This window comes from Macaca fascicularis, chromosome 18 (assembly GCF_037993035.2).
Source record: "Macaca fascicularis isolate 582-1 chromosome 18, T2T-MFA8v1.1".
In the NCBI taxonomy this organism is placed as follows: Eukaryota; Metazoa; Chordata; class Mammalia; order Primates; family Cercopithecidae; genus Macaca; species Macaca fascicularis.
In genome coordinates, this window is record NC_088392.1 from 6,676,675 (window position 1) to 6,700,929 (window position 24,255).

A 24,255-nucleotide genomic window follows, 5' to 3' on the forward strand; every position below is an offset into this window, starting at 1 on the left:
TCACTGCGTCCTATCAAGGTCATAGGATTTCAATTTGTCCCCTTACCAAACTGTTCCCTGCAGCCGCTGGATGACAATGGTGTCTGGCAGCTTCTCTGAAGTTACTTTTCCCACCTTTGTGATAATTATTTTGTGGGAGGTACTTTGAAACTAGGTAACTCTCCTATTCATCAGCAAACTTTTAACATATTTGTTTCTATCAATGTGGAATCATGGTTTTCTTTTTTTCTCATTGGGTTGTAATCAGTTACCATTATTATTTATTTCTGTGCTCAAATTTTCTCAGGTCTGGCTGGCAGAAGCCCTGGTGAGCTGGCTTCTGTGTTCTCTGATATGTCCCCCACCACTCTCCGGACACTTCCTTTCTGGAATAAGGTGGTTCAGACTCATCCTGTACTTTCCCTGCCACAGCCCTGGAATCAGCCTTTCTTCAAAGAGTGTGCCTTCCTTCTAGTGGAGAGTATTTGGAAACAAAGATCTGGGTGCCAGGCATGCTCATTTCTACTGAGGTGTCACTGCCTCAGTTCCTCTCCAAGAACAGCATCAGGAATGTTAAGTATTCCCCCTCATACGTACGCTACACGTTCACTTATATCCTTTCTATTAGGTTGGTGCAAAAGTAATTGCGGTTTTGACATTTAATGGCGAAAACCGCAGTTACTTTTGCACCAACTTAATATATCCGCAGATATTGAAAAGCATGAATTCACCCCTATATCTTCAGTTTCAATACAGCACCACAAATTCATTCTTGTTTTCTCCTTTGGATGCTTGGCGCTCCCATGCCCACCTGACTCCCATCATCCTGAATCTCTTTCCTCCTCGGGGCATCCCATCCCATCTCCCATCACCCCTCTCCTGCAGATGCCTCGCTTCCTCTCCTGGGCTCTGACAGATTGTGATGAGAGGCTAAGGCACAAGGAGACCCTCCGCAGTAAGCCAGAGCCCCCACCCCTCATGCCTTAGGGCACCCACTCCTGTTTGTGCAGCCCTCACACCCACTCAGGCTCAGAAATGTCACACTCAACCACTGACCTGTAGGATTAAAGATTCTTTTTCATGCCCACAGCATCCTGGCATTCGGATGGATGATGGGCAGAACTCTTGGTTACTTACAGCTCTAAATAAGGGAAGGCTGCCAGATAGGGCCACTTGGGGGTTGCCCCTGAGGACAGGGTAACAGCAAGCTGGCATTGCAGGGGCAGCCTATTAATTGTGAGCTGGGTGTGGAGGGAAGCTAGCTAGGTCTCGCAGCCTCCCTGTGGATTGGCTAATTTGAATAATTCTGTGGTCATATCCTAGTTGTCTGGCCCCAGAGCTATTAAGGCTGGTATATAGTGGACATTGACGATGAGAGCCTGATAAGGGAATTGGTTGGGGTGTGGACTTAATTAACTGCTCAGAAAGGGAACTGACCAGCCTCTATCCTCAAAATCCGGTCAAGCATTAAATGGATACAGCATTAAAAAAAACTGATATGGTTTGGATTTGTGTCCCCACACAAATCTCATTTCAAATTGTAATCCCCATATGTCTGGGGAAGGTTCTGATGGGAGGTGATTGGATCATGGGGCCAGTTTCCCCCATGCTGTTCTCGTGATGGTGAGTGAGTTCTCACGAGATCGGATGGTTTAAAAGCGTATGGCACTTAACCCCCCTCGCTTTCTCGCTCTGACTACGATGTGAAGAAGGTCCTTGCCTCCCCTTCATATTCTGGGAGGCCTCCCAGTCATGCTTCCTGTTAAACCTGCAGAACTGTGAGTTAATTACACCTCTTTTCTTCATAAATTACCCAGCCAGTCTCACGTAATTCTTTATAGCAATGTGAAAATGAACTAATACAATAACAAACCAGTTTCCAGCCACTCCTTCTAAGCCCTGCCTCCTCTACCACACACCCCACTCACTCCACCTGGGCCTTAAGGAGTGCTTATTCCACCAGCTTCAGGTGCTGCCTTGCTCTGCTCCACTTAATGTCTTTAGGAATCAACAGTGGGTGAAGGGGAGATATTTCTAAAGGATTAAATATGCTAACATCATGTAAGTTCTGTGTGTCATAAACGTTCACAGATTATACCCAGTAGAAATACTAGCTTTTTGCGGGGACTGACCATCTTAATACTGTGTGTGTTGAAATGCAGTTGTCAGACACATGAAAAGAAAGCATTTACTAATCATACTCCTTTGTCAGAGAGAAAGCTTTTTGTTTGCAAAGCAAGAGGAATTATTGTGCTGGGGTATCTTGACTACAAAGAAAAAATCACGAGGCAGGGCTTGTTGAGCTGAATCAATTCAAGAAAAGTAACAGGTGCAAACTCTTAATCATGCAGTTGGCAAAGAAAATAAGTTTGAGTTACAAGAAAGCATACCTACCACTAGTGTGGAAAAAAAGGACATGTTTTTTATTTCAAGTAAACTCCAGATGCAAAATCTTGTCTGATTCAAAATTAGGTCAGAGATCTGACCATCCTTTGGAAAGTTGACTTTTATATGTAACTTCATAGTTGTCTCTTACTTTCATGAACATCCACCTAAGTTTAATGATCATAACTTCTTCAGAAACAAAATGTTCTCATGGGAAAATCTATGGAAACTATTTTCCCAATGCTTGTAATGGAAAGAGGTTGTGCCTTTAACACATTGGATGGTTTCAGGCACCTGTGAACCTTTGGTGCGTGGAATGTCATGGCATTTACCTGCAGGCTAGGGAGTGTTGTGGTCTTCTGTGGCTGCAAGGAATAACCCCAGGTTCCTGTGAGCTATGGGGAATATGAGCCAGGTCACTGCCAGGTACCTCTCGAGCTGCAAAAGCCCCTGGGGCTGCGAGGCAGGCTCACTAATCACCGCTCTGGGAATTCAACACAAGGCAAGAAAGGAGGGGGGTGCGTAGGACACCCAAATAAATGAGGGCTGCTATGGGGAAATGAAAGGCATGTTCGAGAGCAGCTGAATGGCAGCTCTACTTTGCCCACTGCAGCCATGGAGGTCCACCAGGCTCCCAGGGAAGAGCTTAGCAGAAAAGGCTGGGCTGCGGGCAAAGCGGGTTAAAGGTGCAGCCACAGACCATGTCAGGTCCCCTGCCACCAGCACAACATGCAAGCCCCAGCAGGGATGCAGGATGCTTGCTCACACACCCATCACTGCAGCTGCGCAGGACGTTGTGGGTGTCAGTTTGTTCCTGAAAATGACATGCAGAGATGAGTGCATGCCCTGAGAAATGTGTAAACACTGGGGATTTGTCAGGTTTTAGAGTCACATGGGGTGGGGCACACAGGTCATCAGCCTCTTTCTCCTGCCTCAGCCTGGACAGCGGGTCTGTGCCAACCCCCTCAATTTACCTTCTGGCCTCCTGGCGATGATAAAAATGAACTCTGAGAGGTGCTCCTCGGGAAAATGCGTGTTTACCGCTTGACATACAGTCACATGATTGAGTTAGTGAAATGGCTATAAGAAATACATGAATCTTTGGGTGTTTGGTTCAGAAAAGTGCCCAGAGATGCAAGATGAAACACCTGTGATTTCTCACTGACTTAATCTTGGGAAAGGAGAAAGTGAAAAATTCACCATGGAATAATAGTAGCTTTCATTTTTAAAAGTTGGAACCTTATTGTGTACCAGGCATTATGCAACAAGCTTCACCTATATTTTTTAAAATCCTCCCAGAACACTATGGGCAGTTGGTATGAAAAGCGGCATTTACAATGAGGAACTGAGCAGAGAGGTTAAATACCCAGAGGTACATATCTGGTACTAGACAAAGCTAGGATTGGCCTGGACAAAGCTAGGATTGGCCTGATTCTAAAGCCCACGGCCTGTTGTCCCATATCTCCACCTGTGCACCCATGGTGCCGGGCGGTGGATGATGGATTATGAACATTTCACACAAGAAAAGGTCGTCATGTAGGTATTTAGCAGAGCTTAAATAAACACATGCAGTAAAGCTCATTCTGTCTAACAGGGATAAGGCTGTTTGAAAGAACTATGTCTTAAATCAGTGAAACTGGCATATACTAACACAAAGAACTGAGAATAACCAAGTCACTTTGAAGACGTGGAAGGTGGCAGGGCTTGCTCTACCACATGGGAAGGCTTTCTGTAACGCCACAGGAAATTAGAGTGCCCTTTGGTGCAAGAAAAGAGTAAACAGACAAATGGGGCAGAACACAGAACTCAGAAACAGACGCACACCGAAGGACAGCTGTTTTATGGCAAAGGTGGCATCTCAGAGCAGTGGGGGAAGAATGGACATTTTCATAATGACGCTGGGACAATTATATAGCCATCTGGAAGAAAGAAAAGTGGACCTACTTATACCAAGCCCTAAATGTGGAAAGCAAAGTAAGGAAGTTTCAGGAAGACAATATGGGCAGTATTTCCACGTTCCGTCATCTCTGACGGGCACTCAAGTTGGGAACCATTCTTTTACTTTTTTAGAAATAGGACTCTCACTTTTCTTAGGAAACATACTCTTGATAACTCTTGCTGGAATATTCCTCTCCAAGTTGAATCAGCCCAGAGGCGACACCTGTCCGTAAGTAACTTTCAGAAAAGTATGACTCATTGGTCTTATTTCCCCCCAGTGGGGGTTCGTAGAAGTCTAACCCTGACTGGCCTCACCTGAGTTGTTTTGAAAGGGGAAGAGGAGATGGGCCTCAAAGCATCAACTAAAAAAGCTGGAGGAACATTCTATGTTGCATCTAAGCAGACAGTGCTCTATCTTCTTAGTTAGGGCTGTAAGGTACATCTTAGTCATCTACAATCAACTCTGTGAAAAACAAAAGGAAAGTTTTATTATAGGATGTATATATAAAGAGAGCAGGGTATTTGACTCTGCCATTTTAGCCACAATGATGTTTGTTGGGTGCATTATTTTAACAAACTAGACTTGGTGGAAATAACAAATCTAAAATAAAACTGAGAGTAGTTAAAACTTCACATAAGAACATTAGCCTGGGAAGAAATAATGGTCATTTCAGAAAATGCTCAGGGGCAGACATGGTGATTGGTAAAATTTGATAGGGATCAAAAAAATCAATGAATCAAATTTCTACTGTGAAATTTATGTGGACGAGAATTGGTCCCAATGAGAAGGAAAAACTGAAAACAGTTCACTTACGCAGTCTTGGTAATTAATCAAACGATCAAGTTGCTTTAATGGCATTTAATCTTGCTATAATTCTGAGAAAAATATTTTATTGATAAATAGAGCCTAAACATCCTCAGGGTAAAATAGTAAGGTTAAAACATTCTAAACATTCTATATGGATTTGAAATATCAAGTACTTCTTAACTGCACCGTTCTTTAAGCAAAAGTTAGATATTTTAATAACAGACTAGAAGTAATAATGAACAAATAAATGCAATTTGACTTGTCAAAGTCATGAGATTCTAAGTACATTTTATTTGTAATTTTATTAATGTTGCTATAGTAAAATATTTTAAAATGAGAAATTTAGTTCATGGTTACATTAATTCCACTATTAAACTCTGATGTAACTAGACTCTGGAGCCAGCAATAAAAATGATTGAATCTTTTATTTACATGTAACCTACATCCCAGCAGTCTTATATTGGCCCCAATTCTTGTGTTTGTGCAATGCACGCTGATCTTTGCACTATTAGGGCAAGAATTGCTGTTGTCTTGGAATAAGATACTAAGTGACTGTCTGCTTGCTTACAGATTTATAGACCCCATCTACCCATTTTCCCAGAACAAGATACTTTCTTTCCATAATAAGATTCCATTGGCCACTGTTTTGCAGCTAAATTGTGAATTTGTCCTATTACTGGTTTTGCTTAAGTGGAATGAATGGCCATGCTGGAGAAATGTGCTTCTGTGGCAGCCCTGTAAAATGACTATGCTGATGTATCTGTTTAGGAAGGGCTCCATGGACAGCTGAAATAGACCTGTGTGATGCCTGACCTGAAATTGTAGGCGTTTGCTCTTCTCTTTCACAAGGAGATAATTATGGTACATCTATAACTGTTGTAAAAAGAGATTCTCAAAGCGATATTGTATAAAAAAGTCCCCAGTCCCCAGATGGTAAAACTTTGTTTCACGGAGGGGCAAAAACGGAAAACCTGCCACACTGGCATTAGGAAAATGTTGAAAGTTTTATTCTGGAGGCAGATAATGCATTATAGTCTCACGGTTTATATTCCCATCGCTTTTATTCCTCAAGGGTGTTATTAAATTAGGAAGTATAACCATGCATTTTAATCACTATGATTTAAGAAAATCCTAATAGCAACAGTGAATATTACTTCTGTGTGCAGACTCTCCCCTGTCCCCATCTGTGGATGTGAGAAAATCGTTCCCTTAGTTGTGAATATGGGTTTGAAACTTGTTCCTGTATCAGGAGTTAAATATGGCTTCTCGGACAGAATACTTAGGATTGCCTTCAATTATTTTAAATACTCTAGTCTCCCCATGAAAATGGTGAGAGGATCGTGTAGCACATGAATGTGAGCCCTTTGTTTCAGATTTCAGCATGAGCTCCGGATTTTAGATGTACACATTCTCTGTGAGCCACAGCTGATACTTCACACTTAAGTAGCAGGCTCTTGCTCACACTTCATGCCACTCATTCTAAAACGCAGGCCAAGAAAACTGTTCTTCCCCTAACAATAACAAGGGACCCTCAGAAGGAAAGCCAGCAGGCATTTATTTTGTGCTTCTTCAGCACAAGGCAACACCCTGGCTACTTTGGATTCCAAGAGGAAAGGACATGGACAACCAGAGAAGCAGACCATGACGTGTGCCATGTCCCAGTTCTGTGCTCTGTGCAGGGAAGAAGGGGAGATGAGGTCTGAGGAGGGAATGAAAAAGTCACCATGGACCTTTGATGCAGGGCAGGTGAGCCCCAACTTGGGGCCTAACCCAGGAGGGTTCCTGGCTTCAGCTAGGAAAGAATTTAAGGGTAAGCTGGTGGTAGAAGAAAACAGGTTTATTAAGGTGGCAGTTACAGCTCCATGGCTGCACCTGCAGAGCAGGGCTACCCACAGGTGGTGCGCTGAGAATAGCTGCTCAAAGGCCCTTCTGCAGCCGTATTTATACCCACTTTAAATTACATGCAAACTAAGGGGCAGATCGTGCAGACATTTCTAGAAAAAGGGTGGTAACATTTGGGTCACCAGGTTGTTGCCATGGAAAGGGGCAGTGGCATCTGCATGTTACTATGGCAATGGTAAACTGACATCCACACTGGTGGGCGTGTCTTAGGAGAGGTGTATCTGCCTCTTCCTTGTTTTAGCTAGTCCTCAATTTGGTCTGGTGTCCAAACTCCACCTCTGGAGTCCAATTGTGCTTCCTACCTCATCTTGAAATACGGGTTGATTTTTGTTTTGTAAAACTGAGGTTATCCAGGTAGGGAGACAAGCATAAGAAAAAAGAAAAGGGAAGAACATGTGGGGAAAATGCAGCTTCCTTTTCAGTGTTCAATAGACCCAATTTTTAAACTAAGTATTGAGTATAACAGTTGATCTCAAAGTGCAGCAAGTGCTCAACAAGTGTGTGGAAAGGAGAAGGTAGGAGATAAATCACAGGGCCGGGAGAGAGGTAGGCAGAGGAGGAGGAGAACTGGAGAAAAAGAAAGAGCTGGGGTCGGGCTTTGGGTAGAGGCCAAAAAGACACCAGGCAAGGTGGCCTGGAGCTGAGGAGGGCCCAGGGGAAAGTGGAATGGGCAGGCTGCTTTCTCCCAAGGCCCAGTGTTTTCCTCTTCTTTGCCTACATAATCCAAATATTTTAATATTCTTATTACAAAGTCTTTTACTCATAGATATTTTTGATATGGGTATAACATTTTAACTTTGTTGTTTGTCAGTGTTTGTCAGTAATACCAGTATGATTCTTTATTTTTTCAATCCATGCATGCTGCTTACATACATAGTCTATACATTATCTACTGGCACTCTTTTTTTTTTTTTTTTTTTCTGAGACAGTCTTGCTCTGTTGCAGTGCAGTGGTTCGATCACGGCTCACTGCAGCCTCAACCTCCTCAGCTCAAGTGATCTTCGCACCTCAGCTTCCTGAGTCGCTGAGACTACAGGTGGATGTCACCACCTGCAGCTAATTTTTCTATTTTTGTAGAGATGGGAGTCTCCCTATGTTGCCCAGGATAGTTTTGAACTCCTGAGCTCAAGCAGCGCTCTTGGCTCGGTCTTCCATAGTGTTGGGATTATACGCGTGTGCCTCCACACCTGGCTACTGGCACTCTTTAGTTAGATATTTTCATAGATGCCATAAATACTTGGTGTATGTTGCCAGAGGCGATGACGCATTTCTGAGTTCTATACAACAGGCAGAAAGGTTCATGTCCACCATTTCAGGAGCACAATTTTGGGAAAAAATATTAAAATACTATATATTTTATATAGTTTGCTATAATTTCTTTTTCTAAATAAATATATGACCACATCCAGCTTAATTGATTTCACACATGAATCACCTCAAACCTTCACGTTTTCCCTTTTTAGATGACCTCAAATATGAACCCTTCATGCTATATAGGCCACACAGCAGCCTCTGTAAAAATAGAGTGGAAACATGTTTTTGTGCAAAATTCAAATGCTCCGTCTTCTCTGTTAGGGCTGCAAGGGACGTTCCTGGTCCAGGAGATATTCATGGTCTGGGAGGCTTCCTGTCTCAAACTCTGGCTTAGAGGTCAAGGCTGCCACTGACTGTCTGGGCCAAGCCAGGCTCTGCCTTTCTTTGGCCCTGTGATGTCAGGTGGGCTCCTTCAATTTTCTGTGTCCCAGTTTGCTTGTAAGTGAAGTTGCCATGGCAGAAGAACCTCATGGGGTGTGAGAGGAATAATGGGGCCAAGCACCTACACCAGTAACTGACTCCCATGTCCATCTGGGAGGCCAGCTGACCAGATGTTGAGGTGAGGGAAGGAAATCACTGCCTTTGCAGTACTGAGAACCTGTCAGCTGAAGCTGTTGGTCTCAGAGTGCGAAGGGTTGTTCCCTGTACCTTGGAGGACGTCTGTGAAAGGGCCGCTTGGGAGAGCTGTGGTGGGAGAAGCAGAGGGAGAATGTTCGCTGGGCCCCACAGCAAGAGAGCATCGCGCCTTGCCCACAGGTCAGTGGCAGACACCCTCATCTGGGCCGCAGCCTGTGCTCGTCACCCACTCTGATCTGCAAACCCTCGGTTCCTGCATGGCACACTGCAGGCACCGGCGGTCCCAGCCTGTCCCCAGCCTCCCGAACGCAGCTTAGCGAAGGATCCTGGGGCTGGTCAGAGTGACTGAGTGGGCCCCCAGACGATCTCTTGTCATTTGGTTCAACCCCAAAGCTTAGAGCCAAAGGGAAGCCCAGGATAAAACAGCGAGGGAGGGACATTTAAGTGTTTAACAGCTAAGCGATGAATGATCAAGATCCAAGGAGGAGCCACGTCCTCAGGAAGGCCCCTCTCCTCTCCCACCCAGAGCCACTGCACTGTGGTCGGCGCTGTCTGTCATAGCCACAGGCCATCCATTGGCCACAGCGTCAGCAGTCTCTTCTGCTCTGGTGTGATGGAGAAACCAAGGCACTGACTCTGCAGATAGATTGTGGATGCAGCCAGTGGGGAGGTGGCTGTGCCACTGACTCACGCCAGACACAGTAATGGGCAGTCACCGCAGGTCACGAGGTCGCTGGCAGTCATCCTAGCAGTGCATCCTCATCTGCTGGGACACAAGGGCCAGCAGGGTGTGTGGCTGATGGGGCTGAGGCTTTGCTTTCATTGCTCAGATGAGATTTCACCTCATCTGTGCCTGTCATATTTCCTACCTGGTACTTCTGTCTTTGTGTTTGTCTCTATATTCTATTTCTCTCTTCTTCTGTCCCTGTCTCTCTGATTCTGTATCTGTCTCTCTGCCCCCCACTTTTTGCCTCTGTCTTTGTTTAGCCCCTGTCTCTCCGTTTCTGTTTTTCTCTCTTGTTTTCTCTGTCTCTTCCCCCATCCTCATCGGGGACACAGAATTCTGGCTGACCACACTGATTTTAGGGGTGGGTTTTAGGTGGAATCTGCTGTATGTTGACAGGCCTCTTCTGTGCAGTGCAAACACCAGGATGAGTGGAGAGCTCATTTCTTACCGCTGTCTGGGTCTAGGAGGCTAAGTGCAGAATGTGTGGTGAAACCAAACCAGCACAACTCTGTGGAAGTGGCTGTGAGAGGATTGTTAGCCGATTAAACACCAAGACCTTAGATTAATTTAATAATGCCCATGTTTTGATAGACTTCAGAGATGTTTGAAGGCAACAGCTCAACTGATCCCAGGAAGAAGATGAAGGGTGATGGAAAATATTAGTGGAAGACCTCATGAGAGCATCAGGATGCCCCGATCTGCTGAGGCTCTCCTCTGTCAGCCCAGCCACCACTTTTAGGCTGATTGTTTTAGGCTTGATGGTTTAAGAGATTAAAAAAGAAAGGGGGGTGTTGAGAAAGACCTGATCCTGCTCCTCTCCCATCCCAGCCTTATCTTAGCCACCTGCTAGTATTTACCTTTGCTGAGTGTGGGAGTCAGTCACCTGCTGAGCTTGTTACAGCACAGCTGTGGATTCAGCAGGGCTGGGCTGGGCTGGGGCTGGGATTCTGCAGTTCCAAGAAGCTCCCAGGAGATGCTGACTGTGGGTCTGTCCAGGGACTGCCCTTCCAGCAGCAAGGGCAGGAAGTCGAGAAGAAGCTATTCCTGTTACCCAGAGCGAAGGACATTGGCTGACACTCATTTTACTCAAAGTCAAGATTACGGTGCCTTAAAATTCAGAGCCCGGGGTTGGCACCTCTTTTCTTTTGTGCTGCCTGCCTCAGAAACAGACGGGATGTGGCTTTTGGGAAAAGTCGGACCCTGCATCCTCTCCTTTTTTTAGGAGACTCTGCACAGACAGTTGAGCCGGTAAGTAGGACAGGAAATATTTCAGAGCTGGTGTTTTGTATCCCTGAACTTGATCTCAAGCCTGGGGGGGAGGCAGCAGATCCCACGCCCAAGCCACATCCTGCAGCTGAGCACACACACCTCTCAACTGCCACATGGTCGCGTTGTATCTTCAGACAGTTTTGCTATCTAATTGAACTTTGTAGCAAGAGCATTTGTTTTATTTTTCAGATTTTGCCAGGAATTTCAGGAAAGGGAATTTCCCCCAATGTAATTCAACTATTTTTGGGGTGGGAGAGATTCATGTAATTAATTAAACTATTAGGCATATTAATAAAAAATAAAATATATTAATAAATATCAAACTTAGATTTAGCTAATAATTAGACAAATGACCTTCAAGTCAGAGATTCTGCCTTATTCACTGAATATCCCCAGTGCCTAATTTAGCGTCTAATAGCTGCTCAAGAAATACTGACTTCAATTCCTAGTGCAGGTGTTGCTGTGGACTGAATGTCTGTGTTTGCCCAACCCAGGTTCATACGTAGGAGCTCAAATCCACAGCATGATGTGATTTGGAGATGGGGCCTTTAGGAGGTGAATAGGTTGTGGGACTGGAGCCCCCTGATGGGATTAGTGCCCTCATATGAAGAGACACCAGAGAGATTCTCGCTCGCTCTCTCTCTCTGCCATGTCAAGACACAGAGAAAAGGTGGCTGTCTGCAAGCCAGGGAGAGAGTTCTCATCAGAAACAGTCAGTGGGCACCTTGGTCAGGCATGGCAAACTTTCAGAAGTGCGAGAAATAAATGTCTGTTGTTTAAGCCACCCAGCCCCTGGATTTTTTCTACTGCAGCCCAAGCTAAGGCAGGTAGCAAAATGGATTGATTTCATGTGAGCTTCTAGCCAGGTGTTCCTGGGGTGAGACCTTATGAAGAAGCATCATACTTCTGCCTTTGTGGAGGTCTTGACAGTCCGTATCCAAGGACTTGGGTGTCCTGGAAATTGCAATCTTAGTTGAACTGTTTTATCTAATGCTGGTCCCCGGAGAACTTTTGCATAAGGGAAATCTGTCTTTGTTGTGTGCGATGGGTAGCTTTATGTGTCCACTTAGCCAAGCCATCGTACTCAGTGAAGTTATCAAACATGAATGTAGGTGCTGCTGCTGCGAAGGCGTTGTGTGGATGTGGTCACAGTCACAGTCAGCTGACTCGGCAAAGGAGATGCCCCCCTGTAATCTGGGCTGCGTCCAGTCACTTGAGGGCCTCAAGGGCACAGATGGAGGTTTCTGGGAGGAGAAGGAATTCTGCCTCAAAACTGCAGCATCCGTTCCTGCCCGAGTTTCCATTCGGCAGCCTGCCCTATGGATTGTGGCCTTCCTACCCCACAAACATGTGAGCCAACTCCTTCAGGTCCCTCTCCTGTTGGATCTGTTTCTCTGGAGAAGGCCGATTGACACCATGTGCTCTACATTGTTTGCTGAGCTCCCGCCTCTGGCGTCCTTCCTTCCTCTCTATGCCCAGTGGCCTCTCGCTGTCACCTGCTGTGGGTCCCCCCTACTCAGATGCACTCCTCCAGTAGGCCCACTCCGTGCTCCAGAACTGACCTTGTTGCTCAGGACCATGTGTCTCGACCCAGGGAGCTCTTGGGAGGTTGTCAGGAGAGAGACAGTGGATTAGGGCAGTGGTCCCCCAAGTCCAGCTTCCTGCGAGTCACTGGAGTCAGTTAACATGCAACTCGCTGGGCCCCACCCCCAGAGTTTCTGGCTCAGAGCATCTGGGTTGGGGCCATGGAATCCGAATTTCTTTTTAAAGAAATTTTTTAAATTATACTTTAAGTTCTGGGATACATGTGCAGAACATGCAGGTTTGTTGCATAGGTATACATGTGCAATGGTGGTTTGCTGCACCCATCAACCCATCATCTACATTAGGTGTTTCTCCTAATGCTATCCCTCCCCTAGCTCCCAACCCCCAGCATCACACACATGGGGCCCTGCAGTGTGTGATGTTCACCTCCCTGTGCCCATATGTTCTCATTGTTCAACTCCCACTTATGAGTGAAAACATGCAGTGTTTGGTTAGCTGTTCCTGTGTTAGTTTGTTGAGAATGATGGTTTCCAGTTTCATCCATGTCCCTGCAAAGGACATGAACTCATCCTTTTTTATGGCTGCATAGTATTCCATGGTGTATATGTGCCACATTATCTTTAACCAATCTATCACTGATGGGCATTTGAGTTGGTTCCAAGTCTTTGCTATTGTGAATAATGCTGCAATAAACATATGTGTGCATGTGTCTTTATAGTAGAATGATTTATAAACCTTTGGGTATATACCCAGTAATGGGATTGCTGGGTCAAATGATATTTCTAGTTCTAGATCCTTGAGGACTCACCACACTGTCTTCCACAATGGTTGAACTAATTTACACTCCCACCAACAGTGTAAAAGCGTTCCTATTTCTCCACATCCTCTCCAGCATCTGTTGTATCCTGACTTTTTAAATGATTGCCATTCTAACTGGTGTGAGATGGTATCTGATTGTGGTTTTGATTTGCATTTTTCTAATGAACAGTGATGATGAGGTTTTTTTTTCATTTGTTTGTTGGCCGCATAGATGTCTTCTTTTGAAAAGTGTCTCTTCATATTCTTCACCCATTTTTTGATGGGGTTGTTTTTTTCTTGTAAATTTGTTTAAGTTCTTTGTAGATTCTAGATACTAGCCCTTTGTCAGATTAATAGATTGCAAACATTTTCTCCCATTCTGTGGGTTGCCTATTCACTCTGATGATAGTTTCTTTTGCTATGCAGAAGCTCTTTAGTTTAATCACATCCCATTTGTCAATTCTGGCTTTTGTTGCCGTTGCTTTTGGTGTTTTATGAAGTCTTTGCCCATGTCTATCTCATGAATGGTACTGCCTAGGTTTTCTTCTAGGGTTTTTATGGTTTTAGGTCTTAGGTTTAAATCTTTAATCCATCTTGAGTTAATTTTTGTATAATGTGTAAGGAAGGGGCCCAGTTTCAGTTTTCTGCATATGGCTAGCCAGTTTTCCCAACATCATTTATTAAATAGGGAATCCTTTCCCCATTGCTTGTTTTTGTCAGATTTCTCAAAGATCAGATGGTTGTAGGTGTGTGGGGTTATTTCTGAGGCCTTTGTTCTGTTCATTGGTCTATATATCTGTTTTGGTACCAGTACCATGCGTTTTGGTTACTGTAGCCTTGTAGTATAGTTTGAAGTTGGGTACTGTGATGCCTCCAGCTTTGTTCTTTTTGCTTAGGATTGTCTTGGCAATGTGGACTCTTTTTTGGTTCCACGTGAACTTTAAAGTAGTTTTTTCCAATTCTGTGAAGAAAGTCAATGGTAGCTTGATAGGAATAGCATGGAATCTATAAATTACTTTGGGCAGTATGGCCATTTTCACAATATTGATTCTTCCTATCTATGAGCATGGGATGTTTTTCCATTTGTTTGTGTCCTCTCTTATTTCCTTGAGCAGTGGTTTGTAGTTCTCCTTGAAGACGTCCTTCACATCCCTCATAAGTTGTATTCCTAGGTATTTTATTCTCTTTGTAGCAATTGTGAATGGGAGTTTACTCATGATTTGGCTTTCTATTATTGGTGTATAGGAATGTTTGTGTCTTTTGCACACTGATTTTGTATCCTGAGACTTTGCTGAAGTTGCTTATCAGCTTAAGGACTTTCGGGGCTGAGACGATGAGGTTTTCTAAATACACAGTCATGTCACCTGCAAACAGGAATAATTTTACTTCCCCTCTTCCTACTTGAATACCCTTTTTTTCTTTCTTTTGTCTGATTGCCCTGGCCAGAACTTCCAATACTATGTTGAATAGGAGTGGTGAGAGAGGACATCCTTTTCTTGTGCCGGTTTTTGAAGGGAATGTTTCCAGCTTTTGCCTATGCAGTATGATATTGGCTGTGGTTTTGTCATAAATAGCTTTTATTTTGAGATACATTCCATCAATACCTAGTTTATTGAGCGATTTTAGCATGAAGGGGTGTTGAATTTTATTGAAGGCCTTTTCTGCGTCTATCGAGATAATTGTGTAGTTTTTGTCATTGATTCTGTTTATGTGATGGATTATGTTTATTGATTTGCATATGTTGAACCAGCCTTGTTGTGTCTCTGCCAGATTTTGGTATCAGGATGATGCTGGTCTCATAAAATGAGTTAGTGAGGAGTCCCTCTTTTTCTATTTTATGAAACAGTTTCAGAAAGAATGGTACCAGCTCTTCTTTGTACCTTTGGTAGAATTCAACTGTGAATCCGTCTGGTCTTGGGCTTTTTTGGTTGGTAGGCTGTTAATTGCTGCCTCAATTTCAGAACTTGTTATTGGTCTATTTGGGGATTCTACGTCTTCTTGGTTTAGTCTTGGGAGGGTGTATGTGTCCAGGAATTTATCAATTTCTTCTAGATTTTCTAGTTTATTTGTGCAGATGTGTTTATAGTATTCTCTGGTAGTTTGTATTTCTGTGGGATCAGTGGTGATATCCCCTTTATCATTTTTTATTGTGTCTATTTTATTCTTCTCTCTTTTCTTCTTTATTAATCTGGCTAGCAGTCTATTTATTTTGTTGATCTTTTCAAAAAACCAGCTCCTGGATTCATTGATGTTTTTGAGGGGTGTTTCAAGTCTCTGTTTCCTTCAGTTCTGCTCTGATCTTAGTTATTTCTTGTCTTCTGGAGCTTTTGAATTTGTTTGCTCTTGCTTCTCTAGTTCTTTTAATTGTGATGTTAGGGTGTCGATTTTAGATGTTTTCTGCTTTCTCCTGTGGGCATTTAGTGATATAAATTTCCCTCTAAACACTGCTTTAGCTGTGTCCCAGAGATTCTGGTACATTGTGTCTTTGTTTTCATTGGCTTCAAAGAACTTATTTATTTCTGCCTTAATTTTGTTATTTACCCAGTAGTCATTCAGGAGCAAGTTGTTCAGTTTCCATGTAGTTGTATGGTTTTGAGTGAGTTTCTTAATTCTGAGTTCTAATTTGATTGCACTGTGGTCTGAGAGACTGACTGTTATGATTTCCATTCTTTTGCACTTGCTGAGGAGTGTTTTACTTCCAATTATGTGGTCTAATTTAGAATAAGTGCGATGTGGTGCTGAGAAGAATGTATATTCTGTTCTTTTGTGGTGGAGAGTTCTGTAGATGGTCTGCTCTATCCAGAGCTGAGTTCAAGTCCTGAATATCCTTGTTAATTTTCTGTCTCGTCATTCTGTCTAATATTGACATTCGGGTGTTAAAGTCTCCCACTATTATTGTGTGGGAGTCTAAATCTCTTTTTAGGTCTCTAAGAACTTGCTTTATGAATCTGAGTCCCCCTGTATTGGGCGCATATGTATTTAGGATAGTTAGCTCTTCTTGTTGCATTGATCCCTTTACCATTATGTAATGCCTTTTGTCTTTTTTTTTTTAATCTTTGCTGGTTGAAACTCTGGTTTATCAGAGACAGGATTGCAATCCCTGCTTTGTTTGCTTTCCATTCGCTTGGTTAATCTTCCTCCATCCCTTTATTTTGAGCCCATATGTGTCTTTCCACATGAGATGGGTCTCCTGAATACAGCACACCGATTGATATTGACTCTTTATCCAATTTGCCAGTCTGTGTCTTTTAATTGGGACATTTAGCCTATTTACATTTAAGGTTAATATGATTATGTATGAATTTGATCTTGTCATTATGATGCTAGCTGGTTATTTTGCCCATTAGTTGATGTAGTTTCTTCATAGTGTCGATGGGTCTTTACATTTTAGTATGTTTTTGCAATGGTCGGTACCATTTTTTCCTTTCCATATTTAGTACTTCCTTCAGGAGCTCTTGTAAGGCAGGCCTGGTAGTGACAAAATCATCCCTTAGCATTTGCTTGTCTGTAAAGGATTTTATTATTCCTTCTCTTATGAAGCTTAGTTTGGCTGGATATAAAATTCTGGGTTGAAAATTCTTTTCTTTAAGAATGTTGAATATTGGCCCCCTCTCTCTTCTGGCTTATAATCTGATGGGCTTCCCTTTGTGGGTAACCCGACCTTTCTCTCTGGCTGTTCTTAACATTTTTTGTTTCATTTCAACTTTGATGAATCTGATGATTATGTGTCTTGAGTTGCTCTTCTTGAGGAGTATCTTTGTGGTGTATTTTCTGAATTTTGAATGTTGGCCTGTCTTGCTAGGTTGGGTAAGTTCTCCTGGATAATATCCTGAAGTGTGTTTTCCAACTTCGTTCCATTCTCCCTGTCACTTTCAGGTACACCAATCAAGCATAGGTTTGGTTTTTGTACATAGTCCCATATTTCTTTGAGGCTTTGTTTATTCCTTTTCATTCCTTTTCTGTAATCTTGTCTTCATGCTTTATTTCATTAAGTCGATCTTCGATCTCTGATATACTTTCTTCTGCTTGATCTATTCAGCTGTTGATACTTGTGTATGCTTCTTGAAATTCTCGCGCTGTGTTTTTCAGCTCCATCAGGTCATTTATGTTCTTCTCTAAACTGCTTATTCTAGTTAGCAGTTCCTGTAACCCTATATCAAGGTTCTTAGCTTCCTTACATTGCATTAGAACATGCTCCTTTAGCTCAGAGAAGTTTGTTATTACCCACCTTCTGAAACCTACTTCTGTCAATTCATCAGACTCATTCTCTGTCCAATTTTGTTCCCTTGCTGGTGAAGAGTTATGATCCTTTGGAGGAGAAGAGACATTCTGATTTTTGGAATTTTCAGCCTTTTTTGCACTGTTTTTCCCTCATCTTCATGGATTTATCTACCTTTGGTTTTTGATGTTGGTGACCTTCGGAAGGGGTTTTTGCGTGGTTGGTCTTTTTGTTGATGTTGATGCTATTCCTTTCTATTTGTTAGTTTTCCTTCTAACAGTTAGTCCCCTCTTCTGCAGGTCTGCTGGAGTTTGCTGGAGGTCCACTCCAGACCCTATTTGCCTGGGTATCACCAGCAGAGGCTGCAGAACAGACAGGAAAGATTGCTGCCTGTTCCTTCCTCTGGAAACTTAGTCCCAGGGGGGCACCCGCCAGATGCCACCTGGAGCTCTCCTGTATAAGGTGTCTGTCGACCCCCGCTGGGAGGTGTCTCTCCGTCAGGAGGCACGGGGGTCAGGACACACTTGTGGAGGCAGTCTGTCCTTTAGCAGAGCTCGAGTGCTGTGCTGGGAGATCGGCTGCTCTCTTCAGAGCTGGCAGACAGGAGCATTTAAGTCTGCTGAAGCTGTGCCCACAGCCACCCCTTCCCCAAGGTGCTCTGTCCCAGGGAGATGGGAGTTTTATCTATAAGCCCCTGACTGGGGCTGCTGCCTTTCTTTCAGAGATGCCCTGCCTAGAGAGGAGGAACCTAGAGAGACAGTCTGGCTACAGTGGCTTTGTGGCCCTGCGGTGGGCTCCACCCAGTCTGAACTTCCAGGCGGCTTTGTTTACACTATGAGGGGAAAACCACCTACTCAGTCCTCAGTAATGGCAGATCCCCCTTACCCCACCAAGCTAGAGTGTCCCAGGTGGACTTCAGACTGCTGTGCTGGCAACGAGAATTTCAAGCCAGTGGATCTTAGCTTGTTGGGCTCCGTGGAGGTGGGATCCACTGAGCAAGGCCACTCGGCTCCCTGGCTTCAGCCCCCTTTTCAGGGGAGTGAACGGTTCTGTCTTATTGGTGTTCCAGGTGCCAATGGGGTACGAAAAAAAACTCCTGCAGCTAGGTCAGTGTCTGCCCAAATGGCCGCCTGGTTTTGTGCTGGAAAGCTAAGGCCCTGGTGGTGTAGGCGCCGGAGGGAATCTCCTGGTTTGTGGGTTGTGAGGACTGTGGGAAAAGCATAGTATCTGGGCTACATAGCACTGTCCTTCACGGCACAGTCCCTCATGGCTTCTCTTGGCTAGGGGAGGGAGTTCCCTGGCCCCTTGTACTTCCAAAGTGAGGCGACGTCCCACCCTGCTTCTACTCACCCTCTGTGGGCTGCACCCACTGTCTAACCAGTCCCAATGAGATGAACCGGGTACCTCAGTTGGAAATGCAGGAATCACCCACCTTCTGCCTTAGTCTCACTGGGAGCTGCAGACCCGAGCTGTTCCTATTTGGCCATCTTGGCTGGGAATCAGAATCTGAATTTTTAGCATGTCCCTGGATGGTGCCACTGGCCGTCAGGCCCAGTGCTGAGAACCCTGGAGTCTCCCATCAGCGTCTCACAGCTCAGGAGTCACCAGAGAATCTGGAACCATAGCAGAGGAAAGGTCAAGAGGGTGTCCTCACTTTAGGAAATAGCTCTTCATCCACATATAGGGTGAGAGGAGTGGGGTGGGGCATAGTCAGGAGGATGGGGGTCGGGGGATGGTGGGGAGTCCAGTGAGAAATGGCCCTGCGAGAGCCTAAACCAGGAGGGGCAGAGGCTTGGGGAAGAGGGTTTATACCCTGGTGCAGGATGGGGGGGGTTGTATTCACCATTGTGTCCCCAAAACATTTTCCTTTGCTCATGAAAAAGACTTACTCAGAAAATGCTCATTGAGATAGATTAATATCCCCCTTTGAAAGTCCTGACTAGATGACAGACTCCAGGGTAATGACAGATATTTGGTCAGGGTGGGAAGATTTTTCCCTGTTTGTATCTGCCCTGAATCAACCAAGTGATGTTTATCCATCTCCCTGAGAAACTGCAGCTAGCAGAAGGAGCTACACAGCAGAAAATGTGTCTGAGAGGTCTACATTCATGCGTTCATTCATCCATGTACAAAACTCTCATTAAGTTCCTAGGGTATAAAAGGCATTGTTCTGTATATGCGGGGGACAGCCCAGATCTTCACTGCCTTTAAGACTCACACAACCTAAGCCAGGGACTGTTGAAACTGTGATCTCAGTGTGGGCAGAGGCAGCACTCTGACCGAGCTAAGGAGTCTGTTGATCTCTTAGCGGGTCAGATGGAGCAGCACTGACTGCAGGACAGGAACCATCCTGCCTTGGACTTGGGAATATGCTGCCTGCCTGGGGGACATTCCAGGTGCTCAATACCAAAAGGTTACTGCTGTTTATCCTGGCATTCCATGCTGAACAACGACATTACTCTCTGAGCAAGCAACTCTACATTTCTTAATATGATGACAATCTTCATGTCCCACAACCCAAAATGGAATTCTCCAAAGAAATCAATGAGAGATGAAAGTAACAGTTTCTGATGTGGTACAAGTAGAATGCAACTCAGCAGCACTCGTCCCTATATAAAAACTTGCAGGGTGATAGAGTGTGGATTTAGTAGCTTGCAATGACAAACACACAGTAACACTCTTAATACACAAAGATATATTGTGTCTGCACACTCCCTCTCTCCTCTCTTTCCTCCAGAAACATTAACAGGGCTAATTTTCTGGGAAAATATTCCATAAGCGTTCTGAATCTTAAATCAAAGCCATCAGGACTTCACCCTGAGGTAGATAATTGTGTGCTCACTCGCCCATTGGTGCAGTGTACAGAATGACAAATCACATCGTAATGAGAGGAGAATCCCTTGTGGGGCTAATGCATGTCCTTAGAAAGTCTGGTGGAGGACAGGGTTCGATACTGAAAAACACAGGAGAAACTACAGCTGGGAGCCAGTAAAAAACTGCTTTTATTCACACCCCTTCCCAAGGTGTTACATTCAATTCAACAAATAGTTACTGAGTACATAACAGGTGTAAATTATTACCTGTCTCCCTACAATATTTACTCTATTATGATCCATAATAAGATCTGTCTGTGATTCAATAGTCATTTCCATGTTTTCAACCATCAGTGTCTATTTAACTTGAAGATAACGCCTACATTTTCAGAGCCCAAATGAAAGTTCCCGGGCAACTTGTGGCGAGAATATAGACACTTTCTATGAATTAAAAATGGGTTCATGACTCTTTTTTTTTCCACTTGCCATGTTGGAGTCTTAGAGAAATGGCTCCACATGAGAGGAAGTCAGCGATGCCTATCCTGGGATCAGAAATCCAACGTATATATAACAAGCAGCTGCAGATGGTGCTGGATGCCGCAGTGTAGTTCTTTCCCTCCTCCTCAGCAACTCCCCTGGCATGTGTCTAAAGGAAGACGGTGGATGTGTGGATGAGCAAGGCGGGATGCAGCTGAAAACGTTCAATTTTAGAAAGTTACAAGCATTGTGACTGCATGGAGGTTAGAGTGTTTATTGTAACCATCTGGACACTGGAGAGGGACTTGACGATGTTATCTGTCCTGCTTCTAACTTTGAGGTTCACTTTCAGAAAGACCTTTAGGATGTCATTGAGAAGAGAGTCTTGCTGACCAAGTTGGCATGCTAAATAAAGCCCACAAAGAGAACACGTTGAATTGATGAAGCTTCAGACTTCATTAGAGTTTGCCAAGGGAGAGAAATTGCAGTAATGAACTGATGTCATCCTTCACACAGTAGACAGTCAACAGATGTGAAATCCAAGCAAGTTTGTGGCAGTGAATGCAGCTACACATCTTCTCCTGACTTGACTCAAATAATTAAGCCGCTAATATCCATTAGAAAAGCAGTGCTTTGTTTATGTAATTAGGCAAGTTATTTTTAGAGACAAATGAATACTAGAAATTGTGCCCACATCTCTGCCCGTGGGACATTGTATAGCTGCCTGTGTCCAGAGAAGTTAACAGCTTAGTTTTGGGGATGTAGCTTTAGTGTAATTCCTCAGCCAGAGCTGAGATCTCTGAAAGACCTGTGTAATTGGGATGGAATTCACCTAAGAAACAGTGGGATAAGCCTCCTTTTATTAATCCATGAATCTTACATATGATGTTCCATCTTTTGTCATTTGTAGATTTACCTTCCAATCCACCAACTCTGCAGACAATGTGGAGCAGGGAAGAAGGGATGATTAGTTAGCTAATCTGTCTTATGAGCAGTAAAAATAGAAATTGATAGTTATATCTGACCTGTGAGGATGACAGTTTTCACTTGTTTGCTGTACAATTTAAAATACAAGATAAAGGCCAATTGAGACCATGTGGTAGTAGTATTTAAAATAAAAACTGAGATGCAGCTAAGCAGCATGGAAAATATAAAGTAAGGTATTGATTAGATGACTCCTGGCTAAAAAAGCAAATAATTTTCCTAATACATTGCATTCCTACATTCTCTCACAGAATATTAGAATTTGGTGACAATAGTTAAATCCACTTTCTTTCCATTGGGGAAGTGACTTTTCTAAATATGTTGCCAAACATTTTATTCCAATACCGAGATGAATTATTTCCATAAAGATGAACATTATGCTGACTTTCAGGATATTACATGCTTACTTTTCTTCATACTTTTCTTTTCTTTTCTTTTTTTTTTGAGACAGAGTCTTACTCTGTTGCCCAGGCTGGAGTGCAGTGGTGCAGTCTCGGCTCACTGCAACCTCTGCCTCCTTGGTTCAAGTGATTCTTCTGCCTCAACCTCCTGAGTAGCTGGGATTACAGGTGCATGCCACCATGCCTGGCTAATTTTTGTATTTTTAGTAGAGATGGGGTTTCACCATGTTGGTCAGGCTGGTCTCAAACACCTGACCTCATGATCCACCCGCCTCGGCCTCCCAAAGTGCTAGGATTACAGGCATGAGCCACCGCGCCCAGCTTCTTCATGCTTTCATAATCTTAGTATGCATTCCTAAGTGTTTCAGTTTCTTCTGTTTGTGAACCTTATATAAATGGCTTGGATGGAGGTCGTGGACAGTGCAGGAAGTTTGGAAAGAGAAAAAATGAATAAGAATTAGAAAGCGGTAACTAAGCTATTATTTGCAAATGATGTGATTTTCTACATCGACACCCCAACTAACCTATTGACAAATTTTAAAATAAGAAAGTTCAGTAGAACCTCTGGATAAAATATCTATGTATGAAAATCAATTTAATTCTGTTAAAAACTCACCAATCAGAAAGTTAAACGAAATAATATGTTATTTATAATTGCCAAAAAGCCTAACTGAAACTCCATGATACTTGGGAACAAGTTCAACAAAGGACATATAAAAACCTATATGGAAAAAATTTACAACTTTCTCAAAAACCACAAACAAAAATGTAAATAAATGGAGAGTTACCATTTTCATAGATGGAAAGGCTCTAGCAATGTCTGTTCCCACTAAATCTCCAAATACAATATCACTGCAATCTAATTGCTAAAGAATTTTTTTATTTAATAAGTGAATTAAAAAACATGGAAAACTACAGGGCTAAGAATGGAGAAGACGATTCTGAAGAACAGTGGAGGGGCATACTTTCAAGACGTAGCTTGAGGGTAAACGTTGCTTTATAAACAAAGTCATGCATAATGCAAACAATTTACAGCAAAATAGCATTATCAATTAGATGGAAATGATAGACCATTTAATAAATTGGATACCCATATGAAAAATAATAAAATTAGACTTTTACTTTACACCATATGCCGAGATACATTCCAGGTAAAGATATAAGCAAAATTTCAAATTTGAGATGAAAATACTGGAGAATATCTAATCCCAGTGTAGGGAGGGATTTAAATAAAGACACAAAAAACACAAGCCCTGGGAAGAATGCAGATCAAATTGTCTATATTTAAAATAAAAATTTCCATACATAAACTACAGAATGAGAGATATTTGTAAAACATATAACTGATAAATGATTGGTGTTGAGAATAACTTAAAAAACCCCAAACTCCTTCAAAGCAGTAAGCTGCAGACCAGAAACTCACTAGGAAGATGATAAAGAATATGAACAAACAAGTCACAGGAGATGAACCAACATGAAAATAATCAACATCACTAGTCCTCAGAGAAGTTCACATTAAAACCCAAGTGAGATACCATTTCACATTCTTCAATTGGCAAAAATGTGAAAATCTGACAATTCCAAGGGTTAGTCAGGATGTGGAGCATAAAAACTCACATGCCCTGTGATGGGAGTACAAACTGGTATAACCATTTTGTAAAATAATTTTGCATTCTCTAATAAAGTTCAAAATGTGCATAATCTACAATCTACTAATTCCATTTCCAAGTACATGCCAATGGAAACTTGTGCACATGTACACAGGAGAGATGAAAAATGTTTATAAAAATATTGTTATAGCAAGAAATGGGAAACATCCTATATATTTCTCAACAGGAAAATGAATAAATTGTGCTATATTCATAAAATTGTAATATTATACAGCAAAGTGAATGTGCCAGAGCCACATGCATGAATATGGATAAATCTAAAAAACAGAGCATTGCAGTATGATATCATTTATGTAAGACTCTAGGACCTTCAAAACCAACACTCAATATGTTTAATGAAAACATGCATTTATAGTAAAATCATTAAAAATATGGAGATGATAAACATCAATTCAAGTGAGATTATGTTTGGGAGGGGAGGGAGAGAGGGTTAGTGGGACTGAGAATACT

At 43.0% G+C, this 24,255-nt stretch overlaps 1 long non-coding RNA gene across 1 annotated transcript in view; it reads left to right on the forward strand.

Moving 5' to 3' along the window:
- Nucleotides 1-10,506: 10,506 nt before the first annotated feature.
- Nucleotides 10,507-24,255, forward strand: part of LOC135968199 (uncharacterized) — a 274,382-nt gene continuing 260,633 nt past the window's right edge. Inside the window, exon 1 of the long non-coding RNA XR_010582787.2 lies at nucleotides 10,507-10,877. This is a non-coding gene — a long non-coding RNA (uncharacterized lncRNA). The remainder of the gene's footprint in view (nucleotides 10,878-24,255) is intronic.